Genomic DNA, 22,316 nt, shown 5'->3' with positions numbered 1-22,316 from the left:
CATGCCTGGCAAGGCAGTGTTGAATAGACACAGACAGACACACACAGACACACAACCACACACAGACAACAACAACAACCGCCATTCGCCACTAAGTGGCGGTGACGTCACCACGACGCTTGTGCCAGACACACACAGACACACAGACACAACAACAACTGCCATTCGCCACTAAGTGGCGGTGACGTCACCATGACACTTGTGCCAGGACATGTGCACCTTGAGGCCACGTGGAGTGTCGAACGCCCGCTGGCAGGAGGTCACGGGGCAGACCCAGGTGCCACGGGTCGACTGACTGAGATGACTGGCTGATGCACCACCTGTGCCCCCTACTGTGCCGACCTGCTCTGCTTTAGCCACCCGGCGCTCCGCTCGTTGTTGTGAGCGTCGCTCCTCCGCCCTCCGTTGTTGTTGGAGGGCTCGTGAAGGACGCTACTGCCCAGTAGCGTCCTTCACGAGCCTCCTCCACAGAGGCCGATCTTGACACCGCTGGTACCAGTCATCGGCAAGTCCACTCAGCTCCACGTCCTTCTGTACCACATCACTCCATCTCTTCTCCAGCCCTTGCCGCGCCCGTTTAGCCCCCTCAATCCGGCCGAACAAAAGCTGTTTCGGCATGCGGTGGCTGGGCATGCGGGCTACATGACTCAGTCAGCCCAGCATACAGACACACACACAGACAGACACACACACACACAGACACACACAGACACACACATACACAGAGAAGTGATTAAGACCAAAACCTCCTCACTAACCTCATCCAACAACACTGCTCAGCATCCCACTCTGTCTGTCTCTCTGTCAGTCTCTCTCTGTCTGTTTCTCTGTGTATGTCTCTCTGTATCTGTCTCTCTGTCTGTTTCTGTCTGTTTCTCTGTGTATCTGTCTCTCTGTCTGTATCTGTCTCTCTGTCTGTATCTGTCTCACTGTGTCTCTCTGTTTCCCCGTGTCTCTGCCTCCCCATGTCTACCCGTATCTCCCCGTTATCTCCCCGCGTCTCACCGAATCTCCTCGTGTGTCCCCAATCCCATAGCCACCACCACCGCCGCCACCACCACCACCGCCGCCACCACCACCAATGCCACCACCACCACCCCCACCACCACCGCCACCACCACCACCACCGCCGCCGCCACCACCACCTTCGCCGCCACCACCACCACCGCCACCACCAATGCCACCGCCGCCACCACCACCACCTCCCGCTCCTCCCCACCCTCGTCCGCGGTGTCTACGGGAGACGAGGCGACGCTCCCCGCCAGCAGCAGCACTATCTATCCCATCAGCTTGACGGTGGCCATGACGGTGCTGGTGCTGACGGTGCTGGTGCTGCTCCCCTTCCTGGTGTGCGCCGTGCGGGGCAGACGGAACGCCGGCGAGCGTCCCGGTGTGCGGCGGTGGCGTTGCGGTGGCTACGTAGATGTGGACTGCCTCGCTTGGTACACGGGAGGGCGTGGGTTGGATCCAGACCCTGACGACGCCTGCTGCTGCTGTATATTTAGAGTTTGCGGTGTCTCTCATAATCATCATCAGCATCACAATGGCTGAGATGTGGACTGCCTCGCTTGGTCCACAGGAGGGCGTGGGCTACTTCCCCGCCCCTGACACCTGTGTATTTGGAGTTTGCAGTGTCTCCCTCATCATCATCGTCGTCATCACGGTGGCTATGAGATGTTAACTACCTCGCCTGGATCATCTACATCATTAGACCTCCTTTGCCAGTACCAAAAAGGGGAAAAACCGTATTATTACCTCGCCTGGTACGCAGGAGGTCGTGGGTCCTATCCCGACCCTGACACTTCCTGCGTCTCTACGCGTTCAGAGCCATTTGGCTGCTGCTCTATATTTGCCACCCGACGATGATGATGATGATGACGATGATGACGACGATGATAATGATGATGACGACGATGGCAATGATGATGACGATGACAACGATGATGACGATGATGACGATGACGATAACGATGATGATGACGACGATGATGACGATGACGACGATGATAATGACGATGATGACGATAATGATGACGATGATGACGATAAGCCACTGAGTTGAGCTGTCACTTGTGGTAGCCGGTGTAGCTTCTACCAAACAAGAGACGTAGTAGCACAGCGGGGGGCTTACCCGGTAAGATACACAAAATATTTGTGTCTATATATTATTTTTATTGATTTGTTAACCTTATTGTTCTGACGTTGCTCTCAGGGGCCTGGGTCACATCGCTGCAGACGTAGCAAGATCTGAAATCGCTGCAACCCTCAAAAACGCTAAGATGCCAGCTAGCAACCTCAGCAAAGATGAGCGTTTTGAATTATATAAATTAAAAAAGAGGAATGATATTGTAGTCCTCTGAGCTGACAAAGGCAATGCTACTGGCATGGATAAAATAGAATACAACAACAAAATTAAAGAATTACTCGACGATGGTAGTTATACAAAAAAAAAGAGATCCCACCAACAGCCTCGTCACACAAACCAACAAAATAATTTCTGATTCAACTGCATTAATTGATCAATCTAAACAGTTTTCGTTGAAACCTTCTGCTGCCAGGCCACCAAGATTATACGGCTTACCAAAAATACATAAAGTAGATACACCCCTTCGTCCCATAGTCTCTACTATCGGCTCCCCCACCTACAAACTAGCTCGTTTTTTGTCTGAAATCCTGCGTCCTTTCACTGGAAAGACCACCTCTGCGGTACAAAATTCTACTCACCTGGTATCGACAATCAAGGGTATTTCCCTGTCCCCAGACGACCTGCTTGTCAGTTTTGATGTAGTTTCCTTATTCACCAAGGTTCCTGTACCTGACACCATTGCAATCATTGAAGACTTGGTTCATCAAGGACTAAACACTGAGGTACCCCCCCTGGTGAGACACTGTTTAACCAATACATACTTCACTTGGAATGGAACTTTCTACAAACAAACTGAGGGCACCCCAATGGGCTCCCCCCTTTCTCCAGTTATAGCTAACATTTTCATGGAGAAATTTGAGACTGACGCCATCCAGACTGCCACTCTGCGCCCAACCTTATGGAAGAGGTACGTGGATGACACTTTTGTCATCTGGCCACATGGCCGGCCTGCTCTAGACCAATTCTTCGACCACATCAATTCCATACACCCAGCCATCAGATTTACCATGGAAGTCGAAATAGATGGCAAGATACCTTTTTTGGATGTCCTAATTAAAAAGAGACCTGATGGTTCAATGAGCCACTGTCTACAGGAAAGCTACCCATACGGATGCTTATCTGAAACCGGATTCCCACCACCATCCATCACAGAAGAATTCTCTCATCAAGACTCTGTATCATAGAGCCCAATGCATATCCGACCAGGAACACATAAGCAGTGAACTCAAGCACGTACACCAAGCTCTTAGGGCTAATGGTTACTCCGACTATACAATCCGCAAAGCTATCACTCAAACCATGAAGAAGAACCCTCTTGAGGAGCCTTTCAAAACCATCACTTTACCCTACATTGCGGGGATCACAAAAAAGATCTCCAAAATCTTGAATAAACACAAGATCCAGGTCCGTTTCAACACATTACATAAAATCCGTGATCTGGTTCCGTCTGTAAAAGATGTGATTCCGGACATACAATACCGTGGTGTCTACAAACTAAGTTGCCTCTGTGGTAGTAGTTACATTGGAGAAACCAAACGCCATGTCTCGGACCGCATTCGTGAACACAAAGCATACCTTAAACACGGTAGGACCAACACCTCGGCCGTGGCAGATCATTGTTCTAATTCAGTAGGCTCACATGCCATTGACTTTTCCAAGACAGAGGTTCTTTGTAAGCCATCTGGCTTCCATGAGAGATTCGTTCATGAGGCTATCCACATATACAAGCACAGAGACAATTTCAACCGAGAAGATGGATTCTATCTTAGCAATCATTGGAAAGATTTGATAAACCATTTCAGGTCTTAATTGATTGTTCACGCTTACAGTGGCTTTCAGACAGCATACATTATAAAAATTTCGTCTCCCCCCTCCTCTTTTCAGAATATAGATGGACTAGTCCTAAATAAACTGCCAAATCGTTGCGCGTGGCGCTAACGTTTTTATAAATAAATGCACCGTTTAAAAATACATTTATGCAAACCAACACACCTGAAGACGACCGTTTGAGTTATGGTCGAAACGTCGTGAGAAATTTAATTGTTTTATATATATTTTATTATTTTGTTGTTTCCCTTCAACGTGACTTTACCGAAAAAACTAAGAATATGAATTACTGCAGTCACGAAAGCTTTAAATCAAAACGTGGACATTGTGTATACACTGTGTGTATGTACACTGTGTGTGTACACTGTATGTACACACTGTGTGTACATACTGTGTGTATACACTGTGTGTGTGTACACTGTGTGTGTATACACTGTGTATACCCTGTGTGTGTACACTGTGTATACACTGTGTGTGTGTACACTATGTGTATACACTGTGTGTGTACACTGTGTATAAACTGTGTGTACACTGTGTGTGTGTACACTGTGTGTGTGTACATTGTGTGTATACATTGTGTGTGTACACTATGTGTGTGTACACTGTGTATACCCTGTGTGTGTGTGTACACTGTGTGTGTACACACACACAATGTACACTGTGTGTGTACACTGTGTATGTGTACACTGTGTGTGTACACTGTGTGTGTGTACACTATGTGTATACAGTGTGTGTGTACACTGTGTGTGTGTGTACACTGTGTACACTGTGTGTGTGTACATTGTGTGTACACTGTGTATAAACTGTGTGTGTACATTGTTTGTGTCCGCATTGAACCGAACCCCCGGCAAGGCCATCTACTTAATGACGAGAGAAAATTCACACGAAATGTCCTTTGCAATGAAGTCTTCCAGATGTAAATTGATACAAGCTTTTAATGAAGAAATAAAATCATCTAATTCAAAACACAACACAATTCAAAGATGTTTCATTTTAAAACTTCAAAACGGAGCATGGGGTACTTGCGTGAATGCGTCCTTCGTGTGCAAATGTTGTGACTTTCCTGGCCTGAAGGCCGTCAATGTGTTGGACCATTATTGGTGCACAGCGTCTCAACAACAGCAGTGGGGTTTGCTTCAACCGATAGGTACGAGCATCCAGACGTGAATCAGCAAGGAGCACTTCTAGTCCTAGTTAGACAAAATCTACGTCAACACGTAAGACAAAACTACAATTCGTGTTGTAGAGAATGTACCTCCTCCTATACGTGTAACTTTCAAGTGGTATGCCTTGTAACTGATGAATGATCCGAGCGTGCTCCCTATTTCAAAGACGATGAGTTGCTCCAGAGGCAGATGCTTCGTGAAACACAAAAGTACCCTTTGACCTGTATCACAAGAACGGGTCTCACCTGAGTTCTCTGTACAGGTTACTTCCAAAACACACACACACACTTTGTCCTAACATCACTTATTCAATGTGACCCTTATACAAAATGTTACATGCACGCGCACAATCAGACACGGTATTCATTCTAAATAATTGACGGGCATATTAACAACATTGAATTACTGCAGCGAAATTGACTGCATCACGTTACATCGTATTAACAAGAAGTTATTTTACAAATACGCACCGTCTGCTTAACAGTGTATGTACACAATACTATTGTTGCGTCATTCAAAACGAGTAGGCCGTTGCATGCTGGCGTCTGGGTCAAAATGTAGCAAATTCTAAACATTACGCTACAAATAATATATGAGAGCGTTTCGATGGCAACACAAGCAATCGTCATCAGGTGGGACAAGCACAGCAGCAACAAGAAACTGCTGGAGTAGGCGCCTACTACTTCAGCAGTTTCTCTTGCTGTGGTTGTCCCACCTGATGACGATTGCTTGTGTTGTGATCTAAACGCCATGATCTGTTATGTTTCTACCCACGTGGTGACTTTACCGAAATAACTCAAGGGTGTGGATTCCTGCAGTCACGAAAGCTTCGAATCAAGAAGCTTTTAAAAAAAAGTTGCACAGTCTGCTTCACAGTGTATGTAAAAATACTATTGTGTCATTCAAATCGAGTAGGCCATTGCATGCTGGTGTCTGAGTGAAAATGTAGCAAATTCTAAACATTACCTACAAACTACACAACTGAGATGACACATCAATCATCGCCCCCTACTGACAGGCTCTTGTCCACATGCAGGCTGGTGCAGGGCCACCATCCTGTGCCACACAGGGGTAGCTGCTACTTGGGGATGCTCTTCGAGTGTTTCAGACGAGGTACGACACAAAACTCCGAGTTGCCGAGGCGATAAAGCAAGCACCGTGTAAATGCAATTATAACATAGTGAATGCTGGGGGGCGTATTGTCTCTCGCTCCTGGTTAAAGATCTACCCAACCCACAGGTCCACAAAGACTGGCCGCTCTTACTCTGCAGATTGAACCTAGCAACTGAGTGTCCAACTTCACGTTCTTGTCATTAAAGGCCTGTGACAAAGGTGCATCTATTGGAGCGACATCATCTCAAGCTTACACATCTACCGGGTCTCCACTTGGCTTTGTATTGTCTTGGACGAAGTCCACCCACACCTCCACTTCCACAAACTGCTGGGAGTTGCCTCACTCTGCCTCACAGTCAGAATTCTCCTTCTGCTTTACGTTGCCTCCATCGATGTGAAGGTCCGATTTTGGAGTTGAATCATCTTCACATTTTACCTTCACTTCTTCGCTCTTCACCATCACTTCTTCCCTCTTCACCATCACCTCTTCCCTCTTCACCATCACCTCTTCACATTTCACCATCACCTCTTCACATTTCACCATCACCTCTTCACATTTCACCTCAATACCTTTAAAAGTGTCCAAGCTGGGATTTTCTTCCAGTTCGGGTTTCATGAGGGGTGGGCTAATTGCGGCACTTTGACTTTCACAAGCTGATTTCAGACTGCACTCCTTGTGGATCTTCTGATGCTTCTGTGTTCTCTAGTGTACTTGAAGATTTGATGAATCTGAAAATGTCTTCCCACACACACTGCACCTGAAGGGTTTCTCTCTCGTGTGTGTTCTCTGGTGTACTTCAAGAGTTGATGAACGTGCAAACGCCTTCCCGCACAGAGTGCACCTGAAAGGTTTCTCTCCCGTGTGTGTTCTCTGGTGTTTTTTAAGAGCAGATGACCGTGAAAATGCCTTCCCACAAACACTGCACTTGAAGGGTTTCTCTCCCGTGTGTGTTCTCTGGTGTTACAAGATGACATGGATCTGAAAACGCCTTGCCGCACAGAGTACACTTGAAGGGTTTCTCTCCTGTGTGTGTTCTCTGGTGTTTTTTAAGAGTAGATGACCATGAAAATGTCTTCGCACAAACACTGCACTTGAAGGGTTTCTCTCCCGTGTGTGTTCTCTGGTGTGTTACAAGATTACATGACACTGTAAACGCCATCCCGCACATCGTGCACCTGAAGGGTTTCTCTCCCGTGTGTGTTCTCTGGTGTTTTACAAGATCAGATGACTGTGCAAATGCCTTCACGCACACACTGCACTTGAAGGGTTTCTCTCCCGTGTGTGTTCTCTGGTGGTTCTGAAAAACTGATGGCCATGCAAATGCCTTGTCACACACAGTACATTTGAAGGGTTTCTCTCCCGTGTGACTTCTCTGGTGCCGTGTCAGATTTCCAGTCCGGTCCGTGCTGTATGCACGCTGGTCGCATTGTTGACTTGTCGTACCGAGCTGCGCTGAGTGCCTTTGCTCCATCAGACCAATTCTGCAGAGGAAGCGTCAGTTGCAGACAGAAAAAAATAATATCCACACCATCTACACGTCAGGCACAGAGGAATGCACACGTGACTTACACGTCTATACTTATTAATATATTCATGATGTAGTGAAAAAGTTTCCCAAATTCATCAGATTTGATGAACGTGCAAACGCCTTCCCGCACAGAGTGCACCTGAAGGGTTTCTCTCCACGAGCTGCTATGGCACACAATGAGAGGGAAAATGTCATTAATATGCCTGGAAGCCTTCATATCTTTCAGATGAATGTTAACTCATTAATATGCCTGGAAGCCTTCATATCTTCCAGATGAATGTTAACCCAAAACTCTAAGCACACAATTTCAGCTGTCTGACTACAAAAGGAATATTTATGAGAGCTAAATTCAGCTGACATAGCAATACTATTTGTGTTATGCAGAAATTAATGTTCAATCGCAACTTAGAGGTGTGAATCCAGGCTCAGATGTCCTTGAATGCTGGGATGAAGAGTTCCGAATTCAGCTGCATGTGTGTGCTGTGTTCACCTCCTGTTTCCATTCTTACAAAGCGTTCCAGAGGAAAACAAAAATAAACTATTGTTTTGATATAACCTCCCTGTGCAATAAGGTTAATAGACTTTACTGCAAACACAAACTTGACATTGTCACACACTGCCATGGGTAAACAGGTGGTGGTGTGACCAGAACCATGCCTGGCCACCTTCATCTGCTCAGCATTAATTCTTCCTCACTCCACCAAGCAATGAATCGAGGATCATCAACATAGCCGAGGCTATCCGTGTCTCTGTCTCTCTCTCCCCGTGGTGAAGGTGTTCCCCTCCACACATTCAGAGTCAACAGCGGCACGTGCTTAACGTCTTTGACCGATAGATACATTGACGCACGTATTGTTGTTTCTTTCAGTAAAGTCACATAGATAGAAAATAAAAATAACAGATTAAATTCAATAAGATAAAGACCACTTGTGTTGCGATCTTCATCTTCACATTTCACCATCACTTCTTCACTCTTCACCATCACTTCTTCCCTCTTCACCATCACCTCTTCATATTTCACCTCGATAACTTTAAAAGTGTCCAAGCTGGGATTTTCTTCCGGTTCGTGTTTCATGAGGGATGGGCTCATGGTGGCACTTTGACTTTCACAAGCCGATTTCAGACTCCACTCCTTGTGGATCTTCTGATGCTGCTGTGTTCTCTGGTGTACTTGAAGATGTGGTTGCTGTGCAAACGTTATCCCGCACGGAGTGCACCTGAAGGGTTTCTCTCCCGTGTGTGTTCTCTGGTGTACTTGAAGATTTGATGAATCTGCAAATGCCTTCCCACACACACTGCACTTGAAGGGTTTCTCTCCTGTGTGAGTTCTCTGGTGTTCTACAAGAAGAGATGAACGTGCAAACGCCTTCACGCACACACTGCACTTGAAGGGTTTCTCTCCCACGTGTGTTCTCTGGTGTATTATAAGAGCAGATGAATATGCAAACACCTTTCCACACACACTGCACTTGAAGGGTTTATCTCCCGTGTGTGTTCTCTGGTGTTCTACAAGATTAGATGACTGTGCAAACGCCTTCCCACACACAGTGCACTTGAAGGGTTTCTCTCCCGTGTGTGTTCTCTGGTGTATTACAAGAGCAGATGAATGTGCAAACGTCTTCCCACACACACTGCACTTGAAGGGTTTCTCTCCCGTGTGTGTTCTCTGGTGTTCTACAAGAGCAGATGAACGTGCAAACGCCTTCTCACACACACTGCACTTGAAGGGTTTCTCTCCTGTGTGAGTTCTCTCGTGCTGTGTGAAATCTCCAGTCCGATCCGTGCTGTATGCACACCGGTCGCATTGGAGCCTTGTCATACCGAGCTGCGCTGAGTGCATTTGCTCCATCAGACCAATTCTGCAGAGGAAGCGTCAGAGGAAGCGTCCGCTGCAGACAGAAAAAAATAATATCCACACCATCTACACGTCAGTATCGATGCACAGAGGAAAGCATATATACACAGTAACACGTGACTTACACGTCTATACTTATTCACATATTCATGATATAGTGCAAAAGTGTCCCAAATTCATCACACGGGCTGTTATTGCACACAATGAGAGGGCAAATGGTCATAAACATGCCTGGAAGCCCTCGTATCTTCAAAATGAATGTTCACCAAAAACTCCGAGCACACAATTTCAGCTGTCTGGCTTCAAAAGGAATATTTATGAAAGCTAAATTCAGCTGACGTAGCAAAGGGTGTTTAAAATAATACTATTTGTGTTACGCAGAAATGCATGAATTAATGTTCAATCGCAACTTAGAGGTGTGAAGCCAGGCACAGATGTCCTTGAATGTGCTGTGTTAACTTCCTGACTCCATTTCTATAAAGAGTTGCAGAGGAAAACAAAACTAAACTACTGTTTTGAGAATTTTTTATTGTTTTTTATATATATTTTGTTATTTTGTTGTTTCTCTTCAACGTGACTTTACCGAAAAAAACTAAGAATATGAATTACTGCAGTCACGAAAGCTTTAAATCAAAATTTAGAGTTAATATACTTTACTGCAAACACAAACTTGACACTGTCACACACTCAGAGGCAGAGCCAGGATTTTCAGGTGGGGGGGGCAACCCCTCCAGCAATGAAAAATGATAGGAGTTGTTAGTAAGTAAGGAGTTGTTAGTAAGTAGTTGTTATTAAGTAAGGAGTTGTTAGTAAGGAGATGTTAGTAAGGGGCTGTTAGTATGTAAGGGGTTGTTAGTAAGGAGTTGTTAGTAAGTAAGGAGTTGTTAGTAAGTAAGGAGTTGTTAGTAAGTAAGGAGTTGTTAGTAAGTAATGACTTGTCCCTTGCTTTTTATTCGACGCGTGTGATCGGCATTGCGCTCACTGAAGGTGTTTGCCTTCAGGGAAGTCGTGTACTCTGTATACGCAACTGCGCAAAATTCTGTGACTCACAACTGCTTTGCCGTTACTTATTGCCAATTATGGACTCGGACTGTTGTCCTCTCATAGAGTCCCTGGCACGTAATAATATGCCACACGGTGGCAGTGGGGGACGCAAAATGCTGATTTATCTATATATATGAAAGGGAAATGTGTGGATACGTGTGTCTGTTCGAAATGTTTAGCATACTTCCCAACGTGCCACACACTTGAAATTTGGCATGTGGGTATGTTCCATACTGTACACAATGTAAAAAATATAAAGTCTTTTAAACAAACTGAGTAAAATTTTGAAATGTAATGCAATGCAACACAGAGAGTCGGTCAACACACAATAAACACATAGCCTGGTAGATTACTTTCTTACAAAGATTGCTCAACTAAGCAAGATAATTAAAGCAAACGCGATCAGGTGAGGGCAGGAGGCAAGGCCCCGCGTGGCTAGGCCCCGCGTTGTAAAGTTCCAACCTGGACATCGATTCCCATGCTCGCTGCTACTCAACTGACATCCCTACGAGAGAGAGGCTCTACCTTGGTAAACAACAACAACCACCACAACAAGCACCACCACCACAACCGCGATGAGAATTTCTCACCTCGGATTTCAGTTCACGCGCGGAGCGGCAGATTTCTGTTACCTCGTGACGTCACGCGGCAGAAGGTGACGTCACTTGCGTGGTACAAGAACACTCCCCTCCCGCAACGAGCGGGTCCAAATTTAAATAAATTATGCTAATGAGCCCGGCCCATACGTGGAGGAATGGGGCGTGGGTGCTGAACCCGTCTAAATAAACTCGCAACGGCCTTCACGAATACATTATGTTAATGAGCCGCCAGTCACCGGGCGTAGCTTTGCCCAAATAAGGATTGTACTTGAACAGATAACGGAAGTGACCCAGGCAGCGGTGACGTCACGCTCAAGGGCGCGATAGACGGGGTGGGGTGAATACCTTGGCGACATGACGTCACTAGCGAGGGACACCTCCCCCTGGCGGTTCACGCCGATGAGGTAATGCTGAGTAGTGACGTCACAGAGCAGGGTTGGAGTTTAAGTTGATTTAGATTCATTTTCCATTGCTCCCTCCCTTGAACTCAGCAACAACAACAACGTGGACATTGCATCCCACTGGGATTTTTAGCACACAGCGTTGGTGTACGGTGCTTTTTTCAGGAATATTTTGCTGTTTTTTTCCATGGATTTTCTGTTTGTACAGTCACACAAAGTAGTCACTTTAAGATGTGTTTCTTGTTCGTGTTTGTGTTTGTTGTGGTTGCACTTGATTCAAGAGCCGAATGGCTCACAGGGGTATACCAAAATAAATAAACTGAAACTATTGTGTACACAATGTGTGTGTATGTACACTGTGTGTGTGTACACTGTGTGTGTACACTGTGTGTGTGTACACTGTGTGTACACTGTGTGTGTGTACACAGTGTGTGTATACACACACACTGTGTACACTGTGTGTGTACACTGTGTGTGTACACTGTGTGTGTGTACACTGTGTGTGTGTACACTGTGGGGGGCACAGTCATCTCAGTCGACCAATGGGCATCTTTTCATCAATTTATTATCTTCCAATTTTCTTGTTTTTGTTATTTTTTATCTACGTGACTTTACCGAAAGAAGCAAGACTATAAATGTTAACGAGCTGCACCACGCTGTGTGGGAGCTGCCTGGCCTGTCGCTCCGCACGAAGCTGCGTGGAGCCTCTGCGTGGAAGTTCTGCGCCGGTGAGAAACTCTCTCAGGCTGACCCCCACCCCCACGCCTCCACGCAGATTAAGGCAAGCCGAGTGGTGGCGCATTCTATTTTGACTTAAAACGTTCGCGACTGCAGGAATTAACGTTCTTGTTTCTTTCCGTCAAGTCACGTAAATAAAAAAAAATGTTACATTGAAGAAAAAAATAAAATGACGATTTAAATAATAAAAACAAACGCATTTTTTAAAATTTGTTTTCTATTCACGTGACTTTACCGAAAGAACCAAGAATGTGGTAGCACATTCTCTATTTATTGCAGAGGTTCAAGGTTAAAATCCGACAGGCACACCTGGCTACCCCAGCAACATTCACCACAATATGCGCAGTCTGCTAAACGGCAGATGTAAAACATAACGTTGTGTCATTCACAACGCACAGGTCATTGCATGTTGGTGTCACGGTCAAAATTGGGTTAATTCCAAACATTATCCAGAAACTCCACAACGAAGACACGCACCCCCTGTACCAACGACGAAGGCGCAGGGACAGACGCTCGATTACGTTGGAATCGATCTGCAGACGGCCAGCAGCTCCGTGTTGCCTCATCTTGATCCCGCAATCCCAACCAGGTGAAAGTCCGCATCGAACCAACCCCCTCGGCAAGGTCGTCTACTTAACGACGAGAGAAAACTCACACGAATGTCGTTTTCAATGAATAAGCTTTTAATAAAGAAATACAACTATACAATTCAAAACATAATACAATTAAAAGCTGTTTCATTTTCACACTTCAAGACGGAGCATCGGGAGCTTGCGTGGAGGCGTCGTTCGTGTGCAATTTTTTTCGTGACTTTCGTGGCCCAAGGCCGCAAATGGTTGTGAGGGGCGCCGCAGGCGGTCAGGCTTGCTTCAACCCTTGGTCGTGAACATCCAGACGTGAATCAGCATGGAGCATTTCATGTCCTAGTTCGACAAAATCTACGTCAACACGTAAGACAAAACTACAATTCGTGTTGCAGAGAATGAACCTCCTCTACGTGTAACCTTTGAGTGGTGTGCCATGTAACTGATTAATGATCCGAGTGTGCTCACTATTTCAAAGACGATGAGTTGCTGCAGAGGGAGATGCTTCCTGAAAGCACAAAAATACCCTATGACCTGTATCACAAGAACAACGGGTCTCACCTGAGTTATCTGTACAGGTTACTTCCAAACACACACACACACTTTGTCCTAACATCACTTATTCAATGTTTGACCCTTATAGACAAAATGTTACATGTACGCACACAATCAGAAAAGTATTAATTCTAAATTATTGACAGGCATATTAACAAAATTGAATTACTGCACTGAAATATACTGCATCAGGTTACATCGCATTAACAAGAAGCTATTTTAAAAACTACGCACCGTCTGCTTAACAGTGTATGTACAACAAACTATTGTAGTGTCATTCAAAACGAGTAGGCTATTGCATGCTGGCATCTCGGTCAAAATGTATCAAATTCTAAACATTGCCTACAAACTCCACAACTAAGATGCCACATCAATCATCGCCCCCTACTGACAGGCTCTTGTCCACATGCAGGCCGGTGCAGGGCCACCACCTTGTGCCACACAGGGGCAGCTGCTACTTGGGGATGCTCTTCGAGTGTCTGAGACGAGATACGATACAAAACTCCGAATTGCCAGAGGTGATTAAGCAAGCACCATATAAGTGGAATAATTAAATAACAAAAATCACGACGTTTCGGCCACAACACAAGTGGCCTTCATCAGGTGAAGGGACCGTGCTGTCATGATGAAGGCCACTTGTGTTGTGGCCGAAACGTCGTGATTTTTGTAATTTTATCTTTTTACCTACGTGGTGACTTTACCGAATAGAACCAAAGAGTATGGATCCTTGCAGTCACGAAAGCTTCAAATTTAGAATGTTATTATTAAAACCGAGTGAATGCCTGGGAGCTTATTGGCTCTCGCTCCTGGTTCGAGATCTACCCAACCCACAGGTCCACAAAGACTGGCCGCTCTTACCATGCAGGTTTAACCTAGGAGCTGAGTGTTCAACTTCACATTCTTGTCATTAAAGGCCTGTGACTAAGGTGCATCCATTGGAGCGACCAGAGTGGAGTCGGCTCCGGGAAAGGCAACCACCTCGCCCCACGCCGCTCCTCCACTTCCAGGTCTGCGGAGAACTTCGCCACCACCACCACCACCACCGTGGCGATCTTCACGGCTGTGCTCACTGTGGTTCTGCTGCTCACGCAGCCGGTGGTGGAACTCCTCGGAGGATCTCAGCGTGGGGATTCGAACATCAACGGCTCCAACGCCACCACCACCACCACGATCAACAACTACTCGGGACTCGTGAAGGACGTCTCTCCACCGGCAGCGGTCGCCACCTGGGGACCGATGTTCACCAGAGGCCACGCAGACGGACAGGAGAGGGGCGGCCCAGCCTGGCCCCACGGGATGTCCTGGCTCATGGACAGCGCGCCGACTCCTCTCCTGCAGGCTGCGGGTCAGCTGTGCAGTAGCCACAGTGAGGCCATTGTGGACAGCGTGCTCCCTGCCCTACTGCAGGCTGTGGGTCAGCTGTGCAGTAGCCACAGTGAGGACATAGTGGACAGCTCGCTCCCTGCCCTACTGCAGGCTATGGGTCAGCTGAGCGGCAGCTGACAGGACATAGTGGACAGCGTGCTCCCTGCCCTGCTCCACGTCGTGCGTCAGCTGTACAGCGGCTGCAAGGAGGCCATCGGCTCCACCATGCCGCTGAACACCCCGCACATCGCCGTGCGTCTCCGGCGTTCTGTAAGTCGCAGAGTTGAGTGAGCAACATCCATCGTCGTCGTCGTCACCATCAGCCACGGTCAATCCACTAGCGGGTAGAGACCTCCCCGTGCCGTCGCAACCTCCCACGATGCCGCTGTGCGGTGATCCACCCAGCGCCTGACACGTGGAGCGATTTCATTGCTTCATCTCCCCACTGGGCATCCTCTCGGATGACCACCCCGCCGCCCATCGGCATCACTCGCCCCCTTCGCGTCCTCCACCGTCACCCTCAACTCCACCCGCGGTGTTTTCAACACTGCCTGGTTGGCCACTGGAACGGTATCCCGGACATTGCCGGATTAAGCTCGTGCGGGTCCTGTGGCATATATTATAAAGGTGCCCAAAATAAAATAAAAAAACACAATTATTAAAACGCAAAGTTTACACATCTACCGGGTCTCCACTTGACTTTGTATTGTCTTGGAGGAAGTCCACCCACACCTCCACTTCCACAAACTGCTGGGAGTTGCCTCGCTCTGCCTCACAGTCAGAATTCTCCTCCTGCTTCACGTTGCCTCCATCGATGTGAAGGTCCCATTTTGGAGTTGAATCTTCATCTTCATATTTCACCTTCACTTCTTCGCTCTTCACCATCACTTCTTCACATTTCACCTTCACTTCTTCCCTCTTCACCATCACCTCTTCATATTTCACCTCGATACCTTTAAAAGTGTTCAAGCTGGGATTTTATTTCGGTTCTTGTTTCATGAGGGATGGCTTATTGTGGCACTTTGACTTTCACAAGCTGATTTCAGACTCCACTCCTTGTGGACCTTCTGATGCTTGTGCGTTCTCTGGTGTACTTGAAGATGTGATGACTGTGCAAACGCCATCCCGCACAGAGTGTACCTGAAGGGTTTCTCTCCTGTGTGTGTTCTCTGGTGTTTTTTAAAAGCAGATGAACGTGCAAACGCCTTCCCACACACACTGCACTTGAAGGGTTTCTCTCCCATGTGTGTTCTCTGGTGTACTTGAAGATGTGATGAAAGTGCAAACGGCTTCCCGCACAGAGTGCACTTGAAGGGTTTCTCTCCCGTGTGTGTTCTCTGGTGTGTTACCAGAGCATATGACTGTGCAAACGCCTTCCCACACACACTGCACTTGAAGGGTTTCTCTCCCGTGTGTGTTCTCTGGTGTACTTGAAGATGTGATGAAAGTGCAAACGGCTTCCCGCACAGAGTGCACTTGAAGGGTTTCTCTCCCGTGTGTGTTCTCTGGTGTGTTACCAGAGCAGATGAATGTGCAAACTCCTTCCCACACACACTGCACTTAAAGGGTTTTTCTCCCGTGTGTGTTCTCTGGTGTACTTGAAGATGTTGTTGCTGTGCAAACGCCATCCTGCACAGATTACACTTGAAGGGTTTCTCTCCTGTGTGTGTTCTCTGGTGTCTTTTAACAACGGATGACCGTGAAAATGCCTTCCCACACACACTGCACTTGAAGGGTTTTTCTCCCGTGTGTGTTCTCTGGTGTGCTACAAGAGGAGATGAATGTGCAAACGCCTTCCCACACGCACTGCACTTGAAGGGTTTCTCTCCCGTGTGTGTTTTCTGGTGTACTAGAAGATGTGGGGACTGTGCAAACGCCTTCCCGCACAGAGTGCACTTGAAGGGTTTCTCTCCTGTGTGTGTACTCTGATGTCTTTGCAGATGTGATGACTGTGAAAATGCCTTCCCGCACACCGTGCACCTGAAGGGTTTCTCTCCCGTGTGTGTTCTCTGGTGGATCTCAAGAACTGATGGCCATGCAAATGCCTTCCCACACACAGTGCACTTGAAGGGTTTCTCTCCCGTGCGAGTTCTCTGGTGCCGTTTCAAATTTCCAGTCCGATCCGTGCTGTATGCACGCTGGTCGCATTGTTGCCTTGTCGTACAGAGCTGCACTGAGTGCCTTTGCTCCATCAGACCAGCGTCAGCTGCAGACAGAAAAAAATAATATCCACACCATCTACACGTCAGTATCGAGGCACAGAGGAATGAATATATACACAGTAACACGTGACTTACACGTCTATACTTATTCATATTCATGAAGTAGTGAAGAAGTGTCCCAAATTCATCACAGGGCTGTTATGGCACACAATGAGAGGGCAAATGGTCATAAACATGCCTGGAAGCCCTCGTATCTTCAAAATGAATGTCCACCCAAAACTCCGAGCACACAATTTCAGCTGTCTGGCTACAAAAGGAATATTTATGAGAGCTAAATTCAGCTGACATAGCAAAGGGTGGTGAAAACAATACTATTTGTGTTAGGCAGAAATGCATAAATTAAAGTTCAATTGCAACTTAGACGTGTGAATCCAGGCTCAGATGTCCTTGAATGCTGGGATGAACAGTTCCGACTTCAGCTGAATGTGTGTGCTGTGTTAACTTCCTGTTTCCATTCATATAAAGAGTTCCAGAGGAAAATAAAAGTAAACTATTGTTATGCTATAACCTCCGTGTTCAACAGAGCTAATAGACGTTACTGCAAACACAAACTGTACACTGTCACTGGGTAAACAGGCGGTGGCGTGTCTAGAATCACGCCTGGCCACCTTCATCTGCTTGGCATGAATGCTTCCTCACTCCACCAAGTAATTAATTGAGGATCAACGAACATAGCCGAGGCTAACTGGAGTTTGCGTGTCTCTCTCCGTGGTGAGATGTTAACTACCTCACCTGGTATACAGGAAGTCGTGGGTTCGATCCCGACCCCGACGCCTGCTGTATATTTGGAGTTTGCGCGTATCTCCGTTTAGCGTCTTTGACCGATAGACATTGACACACGTATTCTTGTTGATTTCGGTAAAGTTACGTAGATAGAAAATAACAATAACAGATAATACAATTACATTAAATAAAGACCACTGTGTTGCGATCAAAACGACGTGAGTTTTTTGCTTTATTTACATTTTTTCATTTATTTTAATTTTATTTTCTATCTACGTGCCTTTACCGAAAGAACCAAGAATATTAATTCCTGCAGTCACCAAAGTTTTAAGTCAAAACATTCACACACGTTGACAAAGCCTCACCTTGTGTTGTTGTGGGCAGGTCGCTTCTGATAACAAGAGCGGTATAGCAGCTCAAGCGGGCTTGGCCTGCTAACAAAAGAACGAAAATAAAAACAGCGTGAATATTTACAATAAAACAAAGTTACAAAGTGGCGAGCCGGGTGAAGACAAATTAAACTTAAGCGAGATAATTAAAGTGAATGCAATCAGGCGAGGGCAGGAGGCAAGGCCCCGCGTGGCTAGGCCCCGCGTTGTAAAGTTCCAACCTGGACATCGATTCCCATGCTCGCTGCTACTCAACTGACATCCCTACGAGAGAGAGGCTCTACCTTGGTAAACAACAACCACCACCACAACAACCACCACCACAACGATGAGAATTTCTCACCTCGGATTTCAGTGCAAGCGCGCACACGGCAGCTTCTTGTTACCTCGCGACAGCAGGAAGTAGTATGACGTCACTTCCCTCCCACGAGCGGCTCTCCAACTGAATAAATCTGAAAATGTCTTCCCACATTTTATATATATTTTATTATTTTGTTGTTTCCCTTCAACGTGACTTTACAAAAAAAAACTCAGAATATGAATTACTGCAGTCACGAAAGCTTTAAATAAAAAATTGAATAAATTATGTTAATAAGACCGGCCCATACGTCGAGGGATGGGGGCGTGGGCGCTGAACCCGTCGCAATAAACGCGCGACGGCTTTAACGGACACATTATGTTAATGAGCCGCCAGTCACTGGGCGTAGCTTTGCCCAAATAAGGACACATTTTCAAATAAGGACACATTTTCAAATAAATATTTTCATGAACCCAGACAATATTTGCACGTGCCCACATAAAAAACTTGCAGACTGCATACGTAGCTATGACAACAGAATCCTTGAAGAAAAAACAAATTCAGGTGTTTGACATGTCAACGCCATTTCATTTTGAAAATGTAGGGGAGAAAAATATATTTTGTTCACATCGCATTCTGATGTCAAAACATTTGATTCTTTATAAAATTGAAAAACCCTTGAACAACTTTGCTGCACATGGAGATGTCCGTGCACCGCCTCGTTTCCACAGCCTCTATCCCGGTGTCATTTGTATTTCATGCACATACCGCTGTTAAGAGTTTGATGTTTTATTGATTTTCAATTTAGGTGTTTTTTTCCTGTAATGTTTTTTTGTTAACTTTTTTAGTGGAAATAAAGTCCTGAAAAGTCTCTTCCTCTCTCTTTCTCCACTCTCTCGGCCGAGTCTCTGCCACTTCTGGTTCTGAGTGTCGCATGCTTGGGATCCTTCTCTCCCTCCTCTGTGGATTTAATTTGATATGCTGATTTACACGCCAACATATTTCAGACTTCCCTGTTTTGTTAGGGCATTTTCCTGATCATTACCAAAGTTCCCATGTCTCAATTTAATTCCCAGCATGCAATTCTCCAAGCCTCAGATTTTATAACATTTCGCTCAACTTTAATCCTGGTAAATATATTATTTTCTGATTTGAAGCTTTCGTGACTGCAGTAATTCAACATGACTTTACCGAAAGAGCTAAGAATATATATTATTTTCTTTAAAAACACAAGCATTATATTTAGTCTATTGCATTGCAAAGTATTCTAAGTAAAAATATAAATTTTATTAAACCAATATTAGATCATAAATACATTTCTACCCTACAATATACAAATCTACATTGTGCTAATGTTTCAATTCTACTTTTATTAACTCACACACTTACAAATATACTGTCTAGGACACATTTTCAAAGAAATATTTTCATGTACCCAGACAATATTTGCACGTGCCCACATAAAAAAAAACTTGCAGACTGCATACGTAGCTACGACAATGCAAAGCAGCACACACAGCCGTTTCTATTTCAGCTTATTGGGGTTTTCAGTCTCTTAGTGAATGGGCAGTGACGAGGCTATGGGCAGTGCTGAGTCTACGGGCAGTGCTTATCAGTTCTACGGAATCTCAGCCTCGCTAAACACGTGATCGCTATCCGCGCTACGTTTTCTGAAAGCGTCAAGCTAAGGCCTCTGACGCGATCACAGGCACGCGCGCAAGTCACCCGTCCGTGGTAGTGACACGGAACGTCGGACATAAGCGACCTCCTCTTCCACCAGCGCACTAGGAAACAGTTTCGTGTGTAACCTCATCAAGACCCCCCTCCCCCAGACACCTACGGAGCTTTGCGCCGGTAAGTGCCGTAGTGAGGCCTGGTGCCCGGGAGTGTCGCCGGTCTCGGCTAGATTGCTCACCCGGCCCAGGGTGGCGATGTTGGCCGCCTGGGCTCGCTGGGGAGACAAAGGCGGCCGCGCGCTCAGGCGCTTGGTCACCCCATCGTGCGCCACACGGCGGCTGCTGCTGCTGGAGACTGAACAGCGGCTCGCCCCCAAGGGTCTCGTTCCAGGGCTCGTACGGTGGGGGGGGGGGGCATCTCTATAGTTTGTCTTTGATGGTGGTGGTGGTGATGTTGGTGGTGGTGGTGATGTTGGTGGTGGTGGTGATGGTGGTGGTGATGTTGGTAGTGGTGATGGTGGTGGTGGTGATGTTGGTGGTGGTGATGATGGTGGTGATGTTGGTGGTGGTGATGATGGTGGTGATGTTGGTGGTGGTGATGTTTGTGGTGGTGGTGGTGGTGATGTTGGTGGTGGTGATGGTGGTGATGTTGGTGGTGGTGATGATGGTGGTGATGTTGGTGGTGGTGATGTTGGTGGTGGTGGTGGTGATGTTGGTGGTGGTGATGGTGGTGGTGGTGATGTTGGTGGTGGTGGTGATGTTGGTGGTGATGTTGGTGGTGATGTTGGTGGTGGTGATGTTGGTGGTAGTGGTGATGGTGGTGGTGGTGGTGATGGTGGTGATTTGGTGGTGGTGGTGATGGTGGTGGTGGTGATGTTGGTGGTGGTGATGGTGGTGATGTTGGTGGTGGTGATGTTGGTGGTGGTGATGTTGGTGGTAGTGGTGGTGGTGGTGATGTTGGTGGTGGTGATGTTGGTGGTCGTGGTGTTGGTGGTGGTGATGTTGGTGGTGTGGTGATGTTGGTGGTGTGGTGTTGTTGGTGGTGGTGATGTTGGTGGTGGTGGTGGTGATGGTGATGTTGGTGGTGGTGATGTTGGTGGTGATGTTGGTGGTGGTGATGTTGGTGGTGGTGATGTTGGTGGTGGTGGTGATGTTGTGGGGTGGTGGTGATGTTGGTGGTGGTGGGTGGGTGGTGGTGGTGGTGTGGTGGTGATTGGTGGTGGTGTGGTGGTGGTGATGATGGTGGTGGTGGTGATGTTGGTGGTGGTGGTGTTGGTGGTGGTGATGTGGTGGTGGTGATGTGGTGGTGGTGGTGGTGATGTTGGTGGTGGTGATGTTGGTGGTGTGTGTTGGTGGTGGTGATGTTGGTGGTGGTGGTGATGTTGGTGGTGGTGATGTTGGTGGTGTTGGTGGTGGTGATGTTGGTGGTGGTGGTGATGGTGATGTTGGTGGTGGTGATGTGGTGGTGATGTTGGTGGTGTTGGTGGTGGTGGTGGTGATGTTGGTGGTGGTGATGTTGGTGGTGATGTTGGTGGTGGTGGTGATGTGGTGTGGTGGTGGTGGTGATGGTGGTGGTGGTGGTGATGGTTGGTGGTGGTGATGGTGGTGATTTTGGTGGTGGTGGTGGGTGATGGTGGTGGTGGTGATGTTGGTGGTGGTGTGGTGGATGTGTGGTGGTGATGGTGGTGTTTGGTGGTGTGATGGTGGTGGTGGTGATGGTGGGGTTTGGTGGTGTGGTAGTGGTGATGGTGGTGGTGGTGATGGTGGTGGTGGTGGTGGTGGTGATGTTGGTGGTGGTGATGTTGGTGGTGGTGATGGTGGTGGTGGTGGTGATGTTGGTGGTGGTGATGTGGTGTGGTGGTGTGTTGGTGGGTGGTGATGTTGGTGGTGGTGGTGATGTTGGTGGTGGTGATGTTGGTGGTGTTGGTGGTGGTGATGTTGGTGGTGGTGGTGATGTTGGTGGTGGTGATGTTGGTGGTGATGTTGGTGGTGGTGGTGGTGATGTTGGTGGTGGTGATGTTGGTGGTGATGTTGGTGGTGGTGGTGATGTTGGTGGGTGGTGTGGTGTGTGGTGAGTTGTTGGTGG

The sequence above is a fragment of the Petromyzon marinus genome, unplaced genomic scaffold (genome assembly GCF_048934315.1).
Source record: "Petromyzon marinus isolate PM22_M1 ecotype Great Lakes invasive population unplaced genomic scaffold, UKy_Petmar_22M1.pri1.0 PM_G_Scaffold_4, whole genome shotgun sequence".
Lineage (NCBI taxonomy): Eukaryota > Metazoa > Chordata > Hyperoartia > Petromyzontiformes > Petromyzontidae > Petromyzon > Petromyzon marinus.
This window is presented reverse-complemented; position numbering follows the sequence as displayed.